Here is a 22,746-nt window from a genome sequence, read left to right as displayed (position 1 = left end):
TCAGGCCTGTAGTTCTCCTCGAGAAAGGTGGCCGTCCTTAGAAAATAAGCACCGCGAGTGCCCAAGAACTCAAAAAAAAAAAAAAAAAAGTCTGCTTTTGCAGAAATGGATTGCCTATACACAGGCTTTGTTTTTATGTTTGTGTTCCCTGCTGCCTGGAGACATCTTCATCAATCTTGCTTCAAGGAATGTCCATGTATAGCCTTTGAAGAGAAGCACAGATACAGGATGGTAAGGCGGTCCACAATCCAGGGCCAAATGAGACCAGCTTCCCCCAAAAACAATGCAACGTCTGTTAACAGGATGGGAAGTGACACATCAGTCACTCGTAGCAGCTGAGAAAGTTATAAATCAGGACGATTATGTCATTAAAAGGCGAGCCTTACGTATCCTCGAGGGCTGCACACATAAACAAAATGTCACGCGCTGACAGCTTTGAATGCAGCCCTCTTCAATTATCCTTTGCATGAATGCCGGCAGTATACTACTGCTGCTCCGCATGATTGATCAGACTCAGAACCAGTTTTTGTCAGATCATAAAACAGCCAAAATTAAAATTGATCAGGCTGTGAATGGCCCCTTGGAGTTTGCACAATAGTTTATCCCCCAGTCTTCACTCCAGCTATAGAAAGAATAGCAGGCCATATCGCAGTGATGGAGTGCTTTATGTTACGTGTTTCTTTGCAGACAAACTGAATGCATTCTGATGTGAAGGGCTTAATAATTGTTGGTATTTCAGCCTGTGTTCTTACAATGTAGATCATGAGACAAGCAGTGACGCTTGAAGAAGTAGCGCCATACGCTTTACTGCACAGGCCCTGCATCAGTCATACCTGACAGTTATGGTGCACAATTAGCTCCCCTTAATGGCTTTTTTTTTCTGAAGGAACGCATATTCTCTCGAGCTTAGCCCTAAAATAGCACAACCTTCATTTCACTAACAAGCCACTTGCAGTGTCGCTGGTAGCTATCAAAACCTGCAGGCAAACAAACTATTTATAGATCCCTCAAATTTTAAAGTGAAAATGAAACAGTGGTTAATATTATTTTAAGAGAAAATGTCTTCATTGCCTTGCTTAAGTACAGCATCCTGTCGTCTTCTGATTAGATACAAAGGCTGCAGTGATTGAGGTGTTTGTTTTGGAGCACAAAGTTTCACCTCCCTGAGTGTGAGCTGGCTATGACACTGTAAATGTTTGATCTTCTAACCTTTGCCCCCCCCCCAACCCTATGTCCCCAGCAGTAAGCCATTTGCTCCTTAATCCACTGTATGCACACTTCCTGACCATCACTTTAACTGTAGTGAAAGACTCTTCAGTCTTGTTTGCCGATGAACATGCTTTGTGTTTTGTAGCGTGTCACTCAAATGCTGTTTTTATCCAGCTTCTTTGGCAACCTGGTATTGTGCAATGTGTTACAACAGTACGTGAGTTTTAATGCTGCTGTGTTTTTTGTTTTTGTTTTTTTCTCTTCTCATCGTGATGAGCTACACATCCACGTGACACAGTTTGCTGGATGCATTTCTCAATGCCAGGGTGATTGTGATCTCTTGTGCCGTGCTTTTAAGCCGAGTTACAGAAGATTAGGTTTTTCCCTCTCTCTTTCTTTCTTTCTCTCTTTTTTTTGGGAGGGGGGGAGGTTACATTGATGTTTGGGATTCTTTTTTTCTACTGTGTATGGAGGCAACATGTATATAATGCAAATAAAAACATGTTCAAATGTAATGACAAATAAACCAGAAAGGAATTGTGACCTTTCTTAAAAGCAAAATATTCCCTTCGTGGTTTTATATCAGGTTACAGATACTTTTGTCTTTGAAAACAAAAGTCTGACAGAAAGGTTTCACTGATTGAGGTGTAAGAGTTGTTCTTAAAGCTAAAATGAACAATGGCTGAGTCATGCAGTGGAGGTGGTTTTGCCTGAAACAGATGAAGCTCTGCATGCAGGGAGGTGGGCTGCGCCTCCGGGTTACCAAACCACTCTGTACAACACAGAAGATGAACAAATTCAGGTTTCTCCACTGATTGAGATTATTGGTAATATCTCTTAACAGCGCATCGCAAAATGTCTCGTCCCACCCACCTCTTGATTATCAAACGACTCTTGATTGGATCAGCCCACACTGTTATTAAATGCTATTTTGGTCAGGATTGTGTTAAAGGTGGGTTCAGACTGAATCCAGAATGTAAATCCAGCTCAAATCGGCCTTGGTCCACCAAACCACCAAGGAAATTGTAAAGAAATGTCAAAGAGTTTGTAAAAAAAATATGCACAAGGCAACAGTTGTTTTGACATTTCATTGTATTTTGAATCAGAGGTTTTCATTGAAATTGGCTTCATGTTGAGACTGTGGTAATTTTCGGGAGTAAATGTTTGTTTTTTGGGGGGGAAATTTTCATCACGTATACTCTGCACCACCACAACAACAAAAAAACATTAAACTTTAATTTTAAGGGTTATTATAGCCCTATTTTGCAGGTCCAGCCCGCTCAAGGTGAAATTGAGCTGTATGTAGTCTGTGAACTAAAATGTGTTTAACACCCCTAATTCAAAGTGACCACCACTGAATGAAAGCTATTTTCATATTATCTCTGACATTCATTTGCACTTTCTATTTAGTACAAACTTTGTAAGCGTTCAGGTACTTTTATTGCCACTGTTTTAACTTTGCAGCTACCTGCTAACTAGCAACCGTGTGCAAGCAAACACAACAAGGAGCAAAAAAAAAACAAGTTCTAGTACATTTCAGCTCTTGTATCGATTACTTTAAAAATCTGTATCTTGGATTGGGCAACAGCTGACTGTTATAGAATTGATGTGTAAACGCTTTCAAATAAGTAGTATTTTTGCCTTTTTTTTAAAAAGCTTAATATAGTCTCACATCTTTTTATACTATGAAGTTATTAAACACATTCTTGAATAGTTTTTATAAGTGGCAACTGAGATTAAATAGAAATCAAGCAAAAAAAAAAAAAAGCTATTGGAACGTTAAAAACACTACTTTAAACATGCCTGTTAATGGTTATAACAATCTTAAAGCATTTTTGCACATATTCACGCACAGTTTTCCCCCCCCAAAAAAAACGTTTTCACGCAATGAGAGCTATTTGTTTCCTCCAAGAACCCTCAATGGACATCTTCAACTATCCTGTGTTCATACTGATTTTTTTTTTCCTGAGCAAAATTTTGAATTTTATATTTCAGCTTTGGTTTGAGTTTAGTTTGAAATGTCCAAGTAGAGTACAGCATCCTTGTTATGAGTCACTGATTTAGAACGGCGGCCATCTGTTCACAAAACCACCCCCCCCCAAGAGAGCAACGTACACGTGGCTGAGTCCCTTGGCGAAGATTATACGTGGCTCCGGCGTGCCAGTCGTAGTGGCTGCGACTGCAGCGCCAGCTGAGGAGGAGCTCTCATTACTGGAGGAGAGGAAGGACTGAGTCACAAGCTGATGTCTTTGTCAGCGAGCACGCCGCAGCACGACGGGCAATGTCGATACCTTCACCTCGTCATCAGCGATGAAAAATGCTCATATTAAACAAAACAGAGCATACTCCACTATTTTCCCACTGCAATATGCTAAATAGGCAATGCTCAGCAGCACATATAGGGAGATTGATTTAATGGGCTCTATAGATCAAAAGAGGACTGTTGTGCTTTGCGGTGTGCAGCGAGTCTGCCTGAGAAAACAGCACGCAGGGAAATATGTTTTCCTGTCCTCTGGTGCTCTGTCTGATTTGTGCATGAGGATGTCGTGTTTGATTTGTGCAAGAGGGATTCTGTAATCATAGTGCCGCCTTTAAAAAAACAAAAAAACATTTGGTGAACTTAAACATACCCCAGGAATAAGATCTGCTGTTATCAAATTACAAACAGGAACCTCATCCCAAGCGTTCAATCATGGCTGCATTTTAGTGAGGAGTGTCCAACTCGCTCTCTTCCTCTCATCTGCGGATGAGTCACTTTTCATCATTTCACCAAACCATTCCATGCTTTCTTTGTGCACCATGCCAGAGATTATCAAGGGACAGGAAATGCGTCTGGTTTTATTTGCTGTCCCCATGTTTCTAACTCAAAACTTAAATCTCTCAATTCTAGTTTAGTTTTTTTTTTCTTCTGGAAGTGGATTTTCTAGTATTGGTACAGTATGTTTCGTTCAACATGCTGCAATACCTTGGAAACGAAGCTCTCACACTTGTCCACGCATGACAAAAACTGCAAGTAAATGGGATTTGTACATCTTCCAGTTATGTTTTATTTTGGGGCGGGGAGATGTGAGGAACAGCTTTCAAACTGCAGTAGGATTTTTGTTTTAATTACAATTTGCGTGCCACATATCTCAGATAGATTGTTTCCAGAGTCAGATTCTTTTTTTAACAACCATGCATTCGTTCAGTTTATGATGTTTTTTTTTCTTGTTTGCCTTGCAGCAGAAGCTCCACTCTGCCCCTTTGGAATCACAGAACAGAAAGGGAAGTAGGGAAGGGGTTGAATTTGATTATTATTTGTTTTTCAGGAACATTGTTTTTCGAACTTGCCAAACAAAGACTCGGGGTGTAGTACATTGTAAGGAACTGCATAATATCTCTCAACTGTTTTTTTCTGGCTTCTTGGGGTAGATATGTTTTGGGGGGTTTTTTAGCAGTGAAACAGCAGCTAATATTGGATATTTTCCCACAGAGGTCATTCCTTGTGAAACATCTCTGCAGCCATAAAACAGGAAACTATCACATTTCTATTGAACATATTTGGTTTTAGATGATTTGCTTTTACTGATGCATTAAACCACTTTGCTTATTAAACAGGTTTTAGCTAAGACTGCAATCCAATACAAAAAGTTGTTTTGGTTTACATGATTCCGGATAATGAGCTAATATTGATTTCCAGCACGACCGGGGAATCTGCAATGTGAGAGTATTAGAAGGAAAAAAGACTTTAGATGAGGGGACTTTTTTTTGGTGGTGAAATAACTTTAAACGTCTCAAGAGCTTCAAACAATTGAATACAATTAGTTACTAATACGGTGCTTTGGTAATGTTACCTTTCTTAAATGTGTTCATCTTTCATGGCAGGGCTGGCCTAAAAAAAGTCTCTTTCAGCCTCAATTCCAAAGCAATCGCCCAAGGCTACAGCTGCAGACCACAAAAAGCATGTTGGCCACGAAAACTCAAGCCTGAGAATTTCCATTTTCAACTTGAATACTGAAGCTTTACTGTAATAAAGCTTTACCTTTCCTCTATATTTAGAGTGAATATCCTGAGTTTGGCGTCAGTCTCAATAACACTGATCAGAAGATTGTGCAGTGTCGGTTATTCATGACAGATGATTGGAAATATGTAGAGATGGCAGCTGCTCATCGTAAAGTGATCTATTTTAATTGGCGGCAGATAGGTAAACACCGTAGCAGCTCTGCATTTCTGCAGCTTTGTAGAGCTGCAAGTTTCATTCAAGGCATAAGAACAAACCTTGAACAATGATGGACCTGCGGTCGTTTAAGTCAAGAAGAAATACAGAGTACTTCAAGAAAAACGTGGCATTAAGTGTACCCGTTTACAGTGTGTTCCTCAGTAAAACACCAGGATCATTGTTTACCTTGAAGCAGAAGCAGCTCTGTTAAGTAGGTGGGGTATCTAGGTTGTGGTGAAAAGCCAGCGAACAACACAAGCCTGGCTAAGAGCCTCTCATACACACAGAAAAATCTCTCTTCTTTGAAAAAAACCAAAAACCAAAACGTACAGCCTAAACCTACTGCTGCGCTGCTGGGCTCCATCCGTGACACTGCACACCTCTCCATCGGCGGCACATTTCCAGGAAGGTCCCTTTCAAGTACATTGGAAACACACGATTTCATGTTTTCACACAAACTCCGGCTTTATCTCCACTCTGCACTCATCGGATTGTCTATAAGCATGGGGAAAAGAAAAGGTGTGATGGAACTAATTTTATGGATTTTGGAGCCCTCCGGAGAGAGCCAGATACTTCTGGAAGGATTTATTTATCAAGTCAAAAGCAAGAAAGAGAAACATGAGATTGTACAGAAGCATCTGTGTGCACACAGCTATTCAAAGTTAGTCAGAGGCAGCAGCTGGGCGGCTGGAGGGGAGCATATCTCTTTGGGAAGATAAGATAAAGTGAAAAGCCGGCAAAGCAGTTATCAGAGTGAATAACAAATTCATACTACAAGATATATTATGGGCCTGCAAACTGTCAGACTAGATGATTTGTGAGGTCTTTTCATTACTTTAACATTTGAGCTGTGCTCTATTTTTTTTAACAAGGCTCCAATTACCAAGCAAGAAGCGTAACTTAAGAAAAATACTAGAAATGGAGAACTGTGAGCAGTTCATGAGCTCAACGCTGAATAAAAGGACTATTCCTCACCAGTCGCATGTCGTTACACAATTATATTTATCCACCAAACAAGATGTGTTCACTCAAGGTCTCTTGGGCTTTGAGGGTTTGGACAAACAGTTGAAACTTTATAGTTATTAATTTACTGCACTAACCATTAGCGTTAGCATCGACTTTACAAACACTCATAGCGTGTTAATTCGCGAGGTTAAGAGGTGCATCAGGCAGATTATGATGCATATATTTTAATCCTTCAAAAGGCGGTTCTACATGACGGATGGCTCTAACGTCAGATTTGGAAGACTATTTAAATATTAGTATTAATTATTCATTGAACTTTTGAAAAAAATTGAACTATAAAATACAATTTAGTAAAGATTTTGTCAAAACCTTCTCCTTTCAAAGCAACAACCATATTAGTATTCATTAAATTACCTGCTTCAGAAAAGTCTTCTATACTATATCAGTATTTTGAGGAAATTGTCATACCACAGATGTTGCCATGCTTGGGCTGTAAATAACATTGAAATGTCAGTATTGTTGCCCTACTTTCCCTATCGTCTGTAATACCGCGGCCACACAATATGTACTGGTTGTCACAAGAAGCAAGAAAGGTATAAGTCCAGGGAGGTGCTTTCTGTCTGGTGTTGCTCAACCCACAAATAAACAAATATGTTCTCTCTGCAGATTTTCCACTCAGAGCTCCTGAAAGAAAACATCCAAAAATAAAGAAGTATACATGTATATTTGTATATTATAACAGCCAAAAGTCAGTGTATATATACACACACCCTTCAGATATATAATTTCTTTTCTTTACAGCTTCAGGGGATTTATTTAAATAAGCATCCACAGAAATAGCCACAAATTTAAATCTCAATAATGTATGGAGCCCTTTTCATGCATGTATGGGTACCTCGTTCAGAAACTCCATAACCCCTGAGTGACAGGGTGTACAACAACAAATTTGAAGCCTGCACTTATTCTCCTATTTATAGTGCATTTGCCTTCCTTTGTTAAGGAAACAGCTACAACAGGTCTAAAGATGCCACCAGGGACGAATGCAGTTTAAACACTGTTAGATCATTTGTATCCCAAATACAACTCATTAACATTCTGACGCACGCAATCAAAAAAAAAAAAACACAAAAAAAACCCCCACACACACAGCCATTTAAATCTGTTGCCTGCAGGCAAAAAGCACATTTGTTCGTGTTTGAGCCGAAGTGAAAACTAATCTCCTTTTCCTTTTATATTGGCTTGTGTGTGTGTTCGGGGTTGTCTGCCTAATAAACAGTGATGCTCCGAGCAGAGGTATGGCTGTCAATGAAATTCAAAAGCTATCTTCCCCAGGACAGAGCGGGGCAGGGTGAGGATAAAATAAAATGGACGACTCAAAGCAGCTTGCTCGGAGGAGTGCTGTGGGGGCCTTGTGACAGATGCCAGTCCTGAGGAGCTTCTTTCAAAAAAAATGTTTCCCCCCACAGTGGTGATAATCAAAACAGAATATAGATCCACCCTCTTGTCAAAACAATATTAAAGCTCCTGATTTCATTGTAATGCATGATGCAGCCAGACTTGCATGTGGCTAAAGTTCAATAGAAATGTGATTTCATTAAATGAAACATTAAATCGGCAGTGTCGTGTCTTTGGCCTGGATCCGTCACATCAGTAGAGCTATGGCGGAGCGGCGGCCAATCAAAGCCAGTCGTTCGCCTGGAGCAGGGATACACTGCAGGGGAAATATGGGCTTTCATTGCTTTTATGAGTCTACAGTGCCAATTTGTGCATGTTAAATGAGAGGAATTGAATGTCTACAAGGCAAAACTGACTTTCCAATGTCAAGGTGGCCAGAATAGGATTCCAGACTGAGTGAACGTGAGTCAACTTAGTTGCTTTTCCTCTTCTTATGAGCCTTTAATCAATATATTGTTATTGAAGAGGTATATGAGCCGCTTTAATAATGAACAGATCTTCCAAGCTTTTGATAGTTTTGTACAAAATGTCACTAAATACAACCTTCAAGGTTGTCAAGGGATAAATCTATCCACTTCTGTCACCTTAATGATTCCGGATTGATTGAAGCTTTTCAGACAGAATGCACCTGATCCTCCTTGTCTTCAGTAAATACTTGTGCTTGCTGGAGTTTTATTACAGTTTCTCTTCATTGTAGATAAGCCCTCCATACAGCAACAGGCAACTTATAATAAAAAAACAAAAAACAACCAAACTCTGAATAATGCACCTGCCACCTACGCACACACTTGCCACTGTCATTATCTTTAACAATGCACCTGCCTCTGTAGGAACGGACCCTGTAGGCGCCACTCTCAACTTCTCCTGTTTCTGTGCATTCAAGCCTGTTTCTTCCTCCAAACAAGAGTCCTCCCGTTGTGTTGGCAGGTTTAAGATGTCCATCTCCATTATCTAAGCCTCAGCAGGTGAACCAGAGCACGGAGTTTCTCAAAAATAGTTTCGAGCTGTCAGTATTCTGCTTCTTTTCTATACAAATATAGAGACACTTTTGTTGTTTTCTCAGCATTAAACTGATTAAAAACAGTTTGTTTGCAGGAAACTGCACTTAATACTCTCAATTTCTCCAATCTGATGAAGAGCTGGGATAACTGCTTCAGCACGAGTCTCTTTGATTATCTCCAGCTCTTAATGCCGAAACAAATTGTGACTCAAATTACACACGAAATTAAACAATTCGATGCATTGCTTGCCAAAGTAAATCCAATACCAAGTCAGACGACACCTCTGGGCGACACACTGTACAGTTGGATGGTGAGTAGCTTGTTACAGCTGAAGCACATAAACCGGTCTATTCAATTAGCTCTTAAACCTATTGACTGCCTCACAGCTTTGTGTTTGTGCTTGTAAGCACGGACAAAAGCCCACAACTCAATAGGACGTCTGTGCTCTGACCCTGCCTCAGTTTTCACAACGACGAGATGAAATGGGGTGAGCTGCCTACACGAGGTGGCGTGTATAACCTGGGGAATGCCACGGAGGTGGCTTGGCCTTCAAGCAAAGCAAGACTTGAGTGGCAACAAGGGGGGGACCTTTAAAAAGGGAAGCCATTCACTCAGTGGTGTTGCCCCTGTTGGTGGGATTGTTGCTCGGAAAGGTTGCACAGAGAAACAGAACTGAGCTGTATATACTGAAAATGCTATCTGAGAGAGCGTCATGAGCAATACGTGAGGGGGAAAAAAGGATACTTCAGAGCCTGCCAAATTTAAAAGAGAAATAAAACCAGGGAGTGGAGGGAATGAAGACGAGGCTGGGACAGCCGAGGCTGCCTGACAGACAGGTAGTGATTTACTGCCTTCCTGCTGACTTTCACGTTGTTGTCTCTGTCGCTAATTGACAGTCAATTATCTCCCGATGACAGCCACATCCAATGGCGAGCCAGTCGGCGTGAAGGCTTTGTTGACATCCCCGGGGCACAGCCAAGTTTACAAGGCTCGACTTCAGTGACAAAACAATCGTGCCTGTTGACAACCTTCCTTTCTCTCTTGAGAATCAGGAGAAGGGCCTATTGTGTGAGTGACAGAGGGAGGGGAAGATAGGTCCGCACCGCAGGAGGGAAAAGGTGCTTTGAAATGAGTAAAAGGGGCCGATTGCGGGGTGAGGGCTGTAATGTTTTCAAGAATGAATAATGTGAATGACAAGGACTGTCAGAATGGATGTGATATTTAAAAATGTCAGATCTTGCTGGATTTCAAGGCCCACAATTCAAGCTCGGTTGGATGAGGAAGCAGGTAGGTCATAATGGACTTCAACAAAACTATGCAGGTTCGAAATAAATCAGTGTTAAGATTCTATAGGTTCTGGAATGGGCAAAAGACACAGATGGAAAACTGCTGAAAGCTCCTAACCCTGCGGTTTTTAAACAAGGCGCATGAGCAGACCAGTCAACTGCTGATCAATTCTTAATTATGCTCAAGGCAAAGGACTCCAGCTGTTAGGGTTATTGTAGAAAAAACAACAACATTTCAGGTCAAAAGGTGTGTGTGCGTGGCACATGGTGGCAGCAGAATCAATATATTGACAGCATTGCAGCAGAAGGATCACAGCAGTATATAATATACTAATGCAACTATATAACAGGGGGATTCATAAATGTTGAGTGAGGGTAAAAATGCTGTGCATGTAGGACGATGTGTGTATATGCATCTTCTGTGGCAGTGGCTCTTTTATGGCCCTTGAGGCACCGATCCAGCCCCAAGGCTTCCTTCTATCCCAGCTGTTCTGGTAGATGGCTTTTTTTTTTTTTTTTAATGCAAAGTCTCAAGCCCCACCATCGATGGAAACAGCTTGATAAGGTGTGCATTTGGTTCGGTAATGAAAAGACAAGCCATGTGCTGCCAGCTACCAAGCGCAGTCGCAAACACCCTCCGACACCCTCCGACACCTGTCCAATCTGCAAGACCGAGCCTTGAATGTTTTCCATAAGTGCTGCTGGTGTTGGGGAGCTCTGAGCTCACAGGGAAATACTAGTAATTGGCTTCTGTTTGTCCTGGCCTTATCAGTGTATTGCTTTCATGGATAACTTGGAACTAATTAATCGAGGTACTTGGGAGGGGGGGTTGGGATTTGCCTTTCTCTCATGCTTTCATTTTCTTTTCATTTTCTTCTAAACATCAGCTCCTCTAACCACGTTTAGTCAGCTCTTATGGAACAGTTGGAATACAGATATGGACTCGGTAAAGTGGCAGAGATAAACGCTTTGAAAATACCCCAATTTAAGAGGCTTTGTTTTCTTACAAGCCTAATCCTATGTTTTCGTCTTACTCCGTCGCCCTGGTTTTGTTTTAATGTTTACAATGCACCAGCTGCCCTGCAGCAGCACACATTCATTTCAATGCAAAACAGATGAATTTCATTGAGGGGAAATCATGCTGTTTTCAAATAATTGCTTTGATATAATCTGTGAATTTAATCTATTAATGCCCAGGGAAGTTCTTTAATAGAAAATGACTGAATGTTTTTGAATTGTGATGCCGAATGGGTTCTGTCAGATTCCCACTGCTACAAATATCTAATAAAGAGGAGCAAGGCAACATGAAAATACACAATGCAAATCCTCGGCTTATATGATCATCCCTAATGCTTCATTATGGTTACACATATCTCAACAAGCAGATGTGATTATTATTATTTTCTGGTTATTTCTTGTGGTGAAAAACTGAATCAAAGACGTGTTTTTTATGGTAATCTACTCAAATTTGATTGCTATGTGTACAGTGGACCTCCAGTCATTTTGATTATTGTTTGGATTATTGCACATGTGCACCCAGAAGACATGTGTGGTAATAAGGATTTTGAGAAACAGAATATGACTTACAAATAAAACTCCAATCTTCTGGAAATGTTTGCATATCTCCATGTCTTCTCTATCTTCTTAGATGGTGTCACATCCCAGATTAAAAAAAAAACAACTCATTGATTCCATTTTTAAATTGAATAACATTATAATGTGTCTCCATCTAATGAATCCCATGGAAAGTTTCCAACCAATTATCTTGGTGATAATTTCCTTGATTGCTGAAAACACAAGTTTGACCAAGTGTACATATTCCATTATTATGACACTCCTGATTTTTCCAGAACATCTCTGGAAAAGAGTTTAGTAATGGTTCAATTTAGCAAAAAATATATTTCGCATTCACCCTGGGTGGTGTTAGTCTTGTACAGGTCCACAACAATTGGTGTACAATGTGTCTCACACATTTTCACTCCTGTTCTTATTAATCATAAACTCATCTTCCCATGTAAAGTGTTTGTATCCCATCAAAGCGCATATGATTGAAGACCACTTCTCTCTCAGCAATCCTATATCTAATCCTGTGCTGAGCACCACACTGACCAGCACATACCAGTGGTAAAATGGAGCCAACATCTTATTAACTTTCTCTGGGGAACTGGCACTCAGAAAAATCTGTAAGGTTTCAAAAAGGCACAGGCCAAGATGCTGCCACGCAGATGTCTCATATTGTATGCTTGAACTGAAGCCCTAGGGTGAAATAATCTTGGCATGATGCCCCTCCTTCTGGCTATGTAAAGGTTTTACATAGCCAATATACGAGCTGTTGTTTGTATAGTCTCTTGCCTACCAGCTCTTCAATCATAAAAGATGAACAGCTGGTGCGAGCCTCTCGAGAGCCTATCTGTACTCCATACCATGTTAAAGTACACACCAGATATGACTGATGCATTTTCCAGCATGGGATGGAGGAAAAAGGCAATGAGCTGCAGTTTCTCTGAAGAGCTTGCGGGTGTAACAGTATGTGGATTCTTCCTGAACTGTTTTGTTAAACCAGCTCAGCTTGAGTTTCACTCAGTGAGGATTTTTTTTTTTTTTCAGTAGGAAGAGCGTGCAAAGGTTAACGTTTAAATCCGGCAGCGAGGAATATTTACTTTACTTATACAATGTGTCCACACACCAGGTTTTTATTGCGTGGTATCTGGGGACGGCGCACTCAACAGGCGTCGCAAAGCTTTATACTTAAACTGATAGCAGCAAGTTAAGGATGAAGGAAAGCGGAAGAACACTGTGTTATTGTTTGAGTGGTGATCCCGACGCTGCCAGGCAGCTAAGTATACAGATACAGTTTGTTATCGCGACGGATGTAAATTTAGCTCTGGCGCCTTATTATGGGGACATCTGAAGAGCACTCTTGCTAATGTAACTGTTGAATCAATCTTTAATGTACTGTCATAGAAACCTAATCTGTAAGATAAAAACATAATGAAGGATTTGAGTTCATATCAGGTCTTGAAAATAAGACCATTTTAATTTAAAAAAAATTTATGTTTGCTTTTTTGTCTCCAAAAAGTTGGGACAGGTATTTTCCACTCTTCCTGTCACAAAATGCCAGACATACTTAGAAAGTGGAGCTCACTCCTGAGGAAATGTGTTATCCCATTTGTCACTGATGCAGGTTTCCGTCGGCTCAATTGTCCTGCATCTTCTTATCCAGAGTTCTTGTGACATGACGTGACAAATCGTTTTAAAGATTCAGCATCCGTGAAGCCATTTCCACTGTGAAGCCATGCTGTTGTGATAAATGGAGTAGGTGGTCCGGCATAATCTTGCTGAAATAAGAGAGTACTTCCATGAAGGCGACATCTTGATGGGAGCATACGTTGCTCCAAAGCGGCTGCATACCTTTCAGCGTTGACATGCCTTTTCAGGTAACGCTGACTGTATGCTGACAAAAGGCTGGTTGCTCCCTCTCCTCTTTTGTCCACACGTCATCGTGTGCAGGGTTAGTGACTAGAATTAAAACTATGGCAATCTTAACAATTTTAATGAAACCTTTCGGTGTGAAATACGGTGAAATGTGGTAAAAACGGTGGCCCATAGGCCTTGTTTGACACGCAAGCTCGAGATGATTTAGCAATATTTCTGGTTCGGATGGGGACATTCTAAAAGTGCTAAGGATATGATAATTTTCTCAAATAGTTTTCTACCGATTTATAAATACCTCCCTATCTTCACTTAACTCTAACCCTCTCTTATTACACCCTGACATGGCCTTCTGACAATTAATCTAATTGGTTGCAAAATGCCGCTCACATCTGGGCCGTGTGTCAACCCTGTCATGTCACCCTGTGTGTTTTCAAGTAGATCAGAAATGCCTTTGCTCCATTGTACATATATTTCTAACGTCTTCAAACAATCTCCCACTGTTTGATGACATTTTCTGTATGAGGATGTTAATCGCTGCGGGACACAGCTTGAAGATGTGACTGAGGATTTCCAGGATACTATTGTACTGGTAAGAAGAAAAAAAAAAAAAGACATGCTTTATATATTTAGTCTCGTGGTTGGAATACGTTGCGATTGTCAAATAATTGCATCTATGTTTCATTATCAAAGGAGAATTGAATCCTTGTGGAGGTTTTCTATTATTCAAGAAACAGCAGGGAACATATTTGGGATATAAAACACTTTGACATATTTCTTTGGTTTTGAAATGTATCCTCATGACTTTGCCTGGAATAAAGCCCTTTCACTATGAATCTATCATTTGAGCAGTAGCCCATGGGAGATCCAACTTGTCATTTTTCCCCTCCCTCCCTCTCTCTCTCTCTCTCTCCCCTCAGCCTCTGAGAGTGGGAGCTTTGCTGAAGAACCTCGCATTAATGCCTCGTGCTTTCAAATGGAAGTCCATCGGCTGGGGACGTGTCTTCATTGCATTTGCTTGATATCTGACTCAGAAGGAATGGTAGGAGGTGTGCGGATTAGCAGACAGAGAGACAGACACGCAGCGAGGAGGTTTGTCTAGCTCTATTGACACTGAAATCCCAATAGACTCTCTGCACACAATATATATAGGAAGCCAGAGGGGGCGGCTGAAGTCGCTGTTGATATTTGAAAGCATGCACATGCCAATATGTGAACACAAGGGGCCTACATGCACTTTCACACAGATCCATATGAATATGTATTTGCACACAGTGTTTGTGTTCTCTCACACCTTGCTGCTGTATCAGGTTTCTATGCACCAGCAAGTTATATTAGAACTTCAGACTGACATCAATGTCCAAGCCCAGTTAATACTACCAACCAGCGATTTCAAAACAAACACTCACAGAGGAAAGGCTAAACTAATGGGGAATCATCCCTCCATCCGTCCATCTATCATGTAAAAATAGTAATATAATTACATTTTTGAATGTTTTTAAATTTCTGATTTCCATATGTTTCCATATGAAAAGAAAGTTGAAGTAGGAAGATTTTCACATCCTTCTGTTCATTACAGATGGTCAAAATGTTGACCTTCTTGATATATATTTTTGGGGATTTTCATGGATCATAAAAGAAGAGCCCCTAGAGCATGTTATTCTTCAATACATAACATAATTAGAAATAGAGATACGTACACTGGACTACAAAGACACACAGCTTGTTCCTGCCCACTCACACTCGCTCAAATTTGCTGCTCTACAAGAAATTGGCTTTATTAACCTGGAAGATAAATCGTTACATCAATGACATGTCTTGAAGCTGTAAAAAAGAGTTAATAGTTCTCTGAAAATGGAGCTTTGTATTTGAGTGAATGAACTGGAACTGGGGAAAAAGGCATACTGCATATGCGTGATGGGATAATAAGATCTAAATGGAACAACACAAAAGCAGTTTGAAAGAGAAAGAGCAAAAAGAAAATTACAGGATCGTCTGAACCAAGTGAAATTACTCTGTAATCAGGCCGCCTCAAATTAGGCAATTCATGTAGGAAACAATAGGCTCTAAGGACAAGTCAAGCAAATCCATCTATTCGTCTTCTACACCCACTTCATCAAGCTTTGGGCCTGAAGGAGACTGGCGTCAGCGTTAAAGGGCAGGACACCACGGACAGGTTGTTCACAGAAAGATACATGATCTTTGGCGCACAGACTCGCAACAAATCTTTTTAAATTAAATTTTAAAAAAATGTCCTTGTCTGGAGTCAAACTAGTCAATTCTCACTGTGTGGCATAAATGTTCACCACTGTACCAGTGTGCAACCCAAACAGACTGAAATAACTGGTTGGATCTGTTCGAACAGATATTTTTTAAAACAAAATAAATGTTGAATAAAACAAATCAAAATTAATAAAATCAAAGTTTGGAGTCAGAGATTCTCAGGCGCTCCCACAAACTCTCGCAATGTCAATAAGTACGTCATAGTGCTGGACTCCTTCCAAAAAAAAAACAATTTTACAGCAACTTAAACTCAGACTGTGAAGAATCCTGATCTGTGTTGCACGCGTGCGTTAGTGTGAAAAGTGCAGCTGCGATGCGGCGGGATCCGCGTGGGTGCAGGTGGCACATATTGGCCAGATTTGCCTGCAAAGTCTATGATCCTCCTGAGCACAGCTGCGATGTGGCAATACACTCTGTGTCGAGTTCAACTCGGGTCTTTCATACATCACCCCCCCTCAGTTTGAAGATGCTGTCACTTGTGAAAGCTCATCCACACAGCCACTCGTCTCGTGTGCAGGCGGCGCAACGCATAAACGAAGCCTTTCAACCCTTCGGAAGTAAAAGTCCCGCTGATGTTCAGCAAGATAATTCCAATAATTCTTTCTAAATTTATTGCTGCTTGTATGTGAGTGCGTTTTGTGTGCTTCTGTTTTTGAAGTTTCCAAACCGTACGAGACAAGAGGAACAAGTCCTTTATTATTTCCCTCGTCGAGATCGATGTGCAATCTTCCACTGTGGCTCAGCTGGACTCGAAAACGGAAGCCCGTAATCTCAGCTGTGGATTTAGTGGCAGAGTGTAAAGGTCAACAGCCTCCTCACCACGCTTCGCTCGCCGTGTGATAACCTGCGCCGCGCAACTCCGTCTGTCTGCACTAACAGCCGCCAAACAAACCCCTTCAATGTCTGCTCATTATCTCTCACATGAACTTAGACATACGACAGTGTCACAAATGTTTTCTTCAGACTTTTAAGTTGAGTTTTCAGCCCCCAAATTTTAAAACAGATCTCTTTACTTTCTCCTCCATATATTATCTCGATGCCTCTTCGCTTGAGTTAAGGGTGCAGTGCAGTTTTACAGTTTATGATATATCAGGAGTGACATCAATGAGCAGTTTCAAAACGGACATAGAAATCTAGAGAGATTAAAAAGAAACCTTTATAAAGGGCTTTTGAAAGAACTTTTTTTTTTTTTTTTATGTATTGCTTACTAATGCAAACTAAATGAAGTAAAGGCCATGAATGGGCCTCCAATGGAATTCAATGGACTTTTCTTTTGTAGAAGTTCTGATTTGTTGACAGTATTTAAGAGCTGATTAATCTAACTTTTTTTTTTTTTTTAAACTGTTGAGTCACCCGTAATAGCAATGCAACTTTGCTATATGTCCATAAAAACGTCAGGTGTTAATTATTTTATATAGTACTTATCTCTGCACGCACATGAGTGTGGTTTTATCACAAAAACAAACAACAGCGCCAACTCATGGCCTGGCATGCTCATGGCATCATTTTCAGGGTTTCCATGTGGAAATGGACATCATTTTCCAAATGTTGCCACGTGAGCACACACAAAAAAGATGCCTTTTCACTTGAAACATTGTCATGTCACCTATGCCTTAAACACCTCAAGAATTGACAGTTGCACAAATAATATCAATAAACTCAAAAAATATACAATAAAAGTCATACCATAAGTAGCCTTCAAAATATATACTAAATAACAAGCAAAATATGTGTGTGTCTCTGCAACAACGATGCCGTTTCATAATGATGCACTCAGTCACAAACTTCATCACAGTTAAACTTTTGTATCCATGGTGATGAGTTAGATTTCTCTTTACCATTTATAAACCTCTACTTCTTTTTTAACTTTTGCATAAAAAAAGATAAATGTGTGTCTTTATGTCTAAATAAGTAAAGAACTTGATTACTTTTGCCACCTCTGCAGACTTCACAGGAATTTGTATTGACCACAATTTTAACTGACAGCAGCTCGAAATCTTTTCAGTGATAACATAAGAAAACCTCTCAGTACCTCCCTCCTCGCTGTTGTACACGAGTGTCGACACTCATCTGAATTTTGATTATTCAGCACGGCTCACCCGTCTCACTGAGCGCTCTCCCAGCCATATACTCTGAAAGCCACCAGGACAATTACTGAGACACACTGACACGAAAATGTAATTATAATGTCATTAAATGATAATTAAAAACATGGCCATCATAATCCCAGTGGGGCCACTAAATCCACATTTGCGAGCTCCTGCTCAGTGGTCTACGGGGGCCTTTAAGGCACACACAGGCATTAAAACAGCCGGCGGAGGAGTCATCATTCCAAAGAAAGTACATTGCTCTGCAGTATACAAACATAGCGTCTGTGCACATAAATATCCTTTTAACCTGACATCTAACCCTTTATACGTCAATCATAGGTGATGCCATAGTTAAATAAATTCAAAAAACTAACACTCACTCTAATACAACCTTTTTTGGTTGACGGATCCAAACAGCTGTGAACACAAAGTCAAATTTCTCAGAAAGAATGACACTGACCAAAATTACTATTTACTCTTTAATGTGCTCAGAAGAGAGAGTCGGCAGTTCTGCTTCAATGTGTTTGAGCTAATTCACATAACTTCGATCACTGTTAAGGTCAAAATATGCTTCATGAATGAATGTCACTTGCATTTCAAACATTACTATTCTTTACTCCTTTTGCTGGTCGCAAAATGAGCTATAGTGCACAGCACTGCCCCCACAGGTCATCAGTGGTATTATCCCATTTGCAATTCTGTGCAAGCTATCACGAACCATATTAAATTGCTTCACACATTACAAAAGACAAACCAAAAAGCTGCATCTGTCTGTGTATTTAACATCGAGCATATTTTGACCTTTAGAGAGGCTGATTTTTTTTTCAAGATTGTAATTAACAATAGTCAGCGTTTGGGGAGATATGTAGACTAGCAGGTAGACCCCTTGTAGCAGATACCAGTACAGCACAACTTTGTGTATTTGGGTTTTTGTTTTTTTAATGATTTAAAGTTCAATATTTCTTTTTTTTTTTTATAGTGTCGTTTGTTAATAAGTAAATCGATTCGTGACACGTGAAGCTACTGTATTTAGCTGCGGTGCACACAGAGGGGCGAATAAATCATTCTTTCTCTGTTATTATAGTATGTGCGGTATTACCGCCAGGAGGCGATTACATTTGCTGAGTTTACAACAGGAGGTTAGTGCACCCGGCTGAGAAATTCCTCATAACGCTCCAGTTTTGCAAAGCTCTCGGCTCTCACAGCCCCCCATTCTTGTGCGTTTTATTCCTTAAGGTCAGCCTCTGTGTGCAGTTAAAAAGGCTGCATACTGTGACGCTCTGAAATTCAAGGAAAGCTTTTTATCATTCTACTTTTCACTTCCCCCTCAACTGTTCCTAAAGTATGTGGCCATGTACACTTTTTTTTTTTTCATTTATTTCTCAACACATTCACTACATTCCGGTAACGCTTTATTACCTTCCAACTGTAGCTTGATAGTGTGTTTAAAAAAAAAAATTCACAGTGATGACAATTACCTGTGTTTTTAATTTGTTTATTGGATGCATTGTGTGTGTCAGAACCATTGCTTTTAACAGAGAAAATAGAAAAACTCAACAACCACAGTGCTGATAAAGACATCATTCACATCTATGGTCAGAATATTAAAGTCGTGCAATTTATTGTAGTACTGTATCTATCTGAATGGGGCCACAGAGTGGAGTGGTTAGAATTCTCATCTCACAGTAAGAAAAAAGTGGGTTTGATTCCAACATCAGTGCCTCACTTTGCGTTTGATACTGTGGCTTTCCCGCACATTCCAATTCCTGCTTCTACATGCTGAAGAGTTTCGGGGCTCAGAAACCAGCGATGCAACACACACACTCAAAGGATGGCTGATACACTCATTAATCCACACAACAAGCTCAGTCCCTCGGTCTCCAGTACGCACAGGACAGCACGGTGCATCCCTAATTTAAATATTAATGATTATTGCTTACAGCTAGTGAAAAGCCTGAATCTAATATCTCGGAAAATTTTAATATTGTGGAAAAAGTCCAACATTGTAGACTCATGGTGTCGGCAATTCACTCAAAACACCTGCAAAGCTGCATAGAAGATCATCCACAGTTTCGTAAGAAAGAACACAGAGACTATTTTTCTCCTGTGGATATGGAAACGCTTGAAGGATATCAAATATTGCTGAACTACGACTAAGAATTCACTGTAAAATGTATGGCCAGGAGCACATGTATGTGATTCTCTCTCTCTCGCTCTCTCTCTCTCTCTCTCTCTCTCTGTCCACCCACTCCTCAGGAAATGAGCAAACACAGGGGTCAGTTTTGTATGAAGATAACATTTTAGCACAAAGATAATAACACTGTCGCCTGATTCAAACTGCACACACTGAATCCGTCTGCTGGAAAATGATAATGAGACAGTTTATGCACCTGAAGCAGCCGCAGCACCGAGGCCCTGATAAATGAACTGTCAGAGGCCTGCGGACCTGGCAGCTGGCAGGAGGAAGCTTCCTGAAGGCGTGAGTGAATGCTGGAGGGAAAGTGACATGATCGATTAGGAGATCCAGCACATGTTGGAATACACGGGTTACATATTTCCTTTTTTATTCTAAAGGTTTAGGTATATGACGAGGGACGGTGGAGGCTATAAAAAGCCATCATGGCTGAACTGTTGCATACAAAACAGAAGGCTAACACATGACAGCAGGGAGATAATAGCAAATTCTGACGGTATGATTGTACTGTTTGCCTGTATGATGATAAAATGCATATTTTCTTATTGGAGTCACTTTATTTGCCGCATGGGTTGTTTCCTTTCTCTCTCGATTTTTTTTTTTTTCCTGGCGAGGCTGGTTCCTGATGATAAAAAGTCACGGTACTTCTTCCATGCCTGTTCGTATCACAATTCTCCTCAAATATGGAAGAAAAGAACTGCACAGTATCACCAGGAAGCACTTTCCTCACTTTTTTTCTCAAATGACAATTAAGTTAGTGACAACTACAAAGAAACTGAGATTGCTGGAAGACGTTCACGTTTCTAAAATGTGACGTACACCTCTTACAATAATACATAGCCATGTGTGAGGCACATGAATGTTTTTCAAACTGTAATTACATCTGAGCCTCTGAGATCAATCTGAGTCACTTCTACTGCAATGAGTGAAAATCACAATATTGACTCCCCTTAAATCGAATTCAGGATTTGTCATACGTTGTTTTGTTTTTTATAACGATCGTTTACTTTTCATTGACAAAACCAAACATTGATTACAGTCTTCTTGTTTTATAGCTATGCATTTGCAGTGTCCATTATGGTGTTGTCTCTTAAGGAGTGTATCAATCAGATTTTAATCATGCTTAGCGTGTCGCATTGCTGGTGTGTTTGCCCAAAATATTTTATGAGTACGAGCACTCTGTGCAGTATCGGACCTGTATCGGACCAATATCGGTGTATCTCAATTTTTTAATTTTTTTCATCAGTTTTAATATATTTAGTTGCTTATGATTAAATTGAATTCACAAATGTGTGACACTCTGCTGAATCTTGTCTGTGGTTGTATTGCAAACGTTTATACAACAGGCCTTTCTGTTAAAAAGTTATTAAAGTCTTTCGGATAAGTTACAGGGTGTGGCCATGAAAGAGGTAGTGACGCATACGTCTGCTCTTCATGCTGCAATCTTCCTAAAACTCATTAATGCTTTTACAGTTTACCCCTCGTCACTGGAGAAATACCAGATTATGACAAAACTTACTTCTCCTGACCGCAACGTGAAGGACTTCCACTAAAGGTACTGTTAGCATTAGCTGGGATTAGACAGAGATTTTCCTGGCATGTAATTTTCCGATAGATTTAAAAGGAATGCACTCAGAAAACATTCCAATATTAACACATTTTATAATCAAGCATTGGTTATTACAGCAGAAACTAGCCCAATATTCAGACAGCTCCTAAAAAATGTGTTTTTACGGCAAATTCAGCATTTTGTCAGAATGGTTGGAATTCATGTCTAGTTGATCTTTAGCCAATAAATGCCATTTAGACAGGGTCTAGTTCAGGTTCTGCACACACACCAGAAATATTTATTCTGACCTTGCTTCTTTTTTTTACATCATGACACTATTCCCATCGAACATGAAACTGAAAAAGCATTGTATTGAAATCTAATTTAATACAACTCAAGCTCTGCATTCATCACAATCACACTATCCACACATACCATTAGAACAGCTACTCAGCAGTCCAGTGAGAAATTCATCACATTTGAAGAGAGGTTTTCGGCTATAAATATCTTCTAAAATGACATATGTCGCTTCATTAATTTTTATCTATTCACCGTCTTTGGCTGACTTACAAAAAGTCTAGAAGGATCAGTCAATAACACCCTGTGGTTAAAATGCTTGGTTTCATTGAGTGCCCTTTATGTGAGAGAATATCTGCCTTTTCATGTCCATGTGAGTGTTTTTTGTTTTTTTGTTTTTTGCATTATTGATCAAGAGGCAAATTTGTGTTATTTTTGCCATTTTTAAAGTCCATATTCATTTAAATTCACATCTGAAACTAAACTCTCTCCAAACACTGGTCTAACTCTATTCCTGCACATTTCTCGAAGTGCAGGTCCTGCTTTCGGACTGCTGTGGACAATGAACAGTCATCAAATTACAGTTCTGAAAATGAGAGAAAGGCAATTCTCTCACAATGCCACCCTCACACTGATTTTAAGCAGTAGCTTAAAGCTATCCAAACTACAGTTCTGTCTGAGGTGTGAAAGAGCCCTGAGCCGTTCAGCCAGTTTTTCTTTAATGATTCTGAGCCAGTAGGCTACAGTATATTTTTGCTGAAGCTAGACTGTATAAAACAGAAGTTA

This window comes from Blennius ocellaris, assembly GCF_963422515.1.
Source record: "Blennius ocellaris genome assembly, chromosome: 18".
Lineage (NCBI taxonomy): Eukaryota > Metazoa > Chordata > Actinopteri > Blenniiformes > Blenniidae > Blennius > Blennius ocellaris.
Note: the sequence above shows the minus strand (reverse complement) of the source record.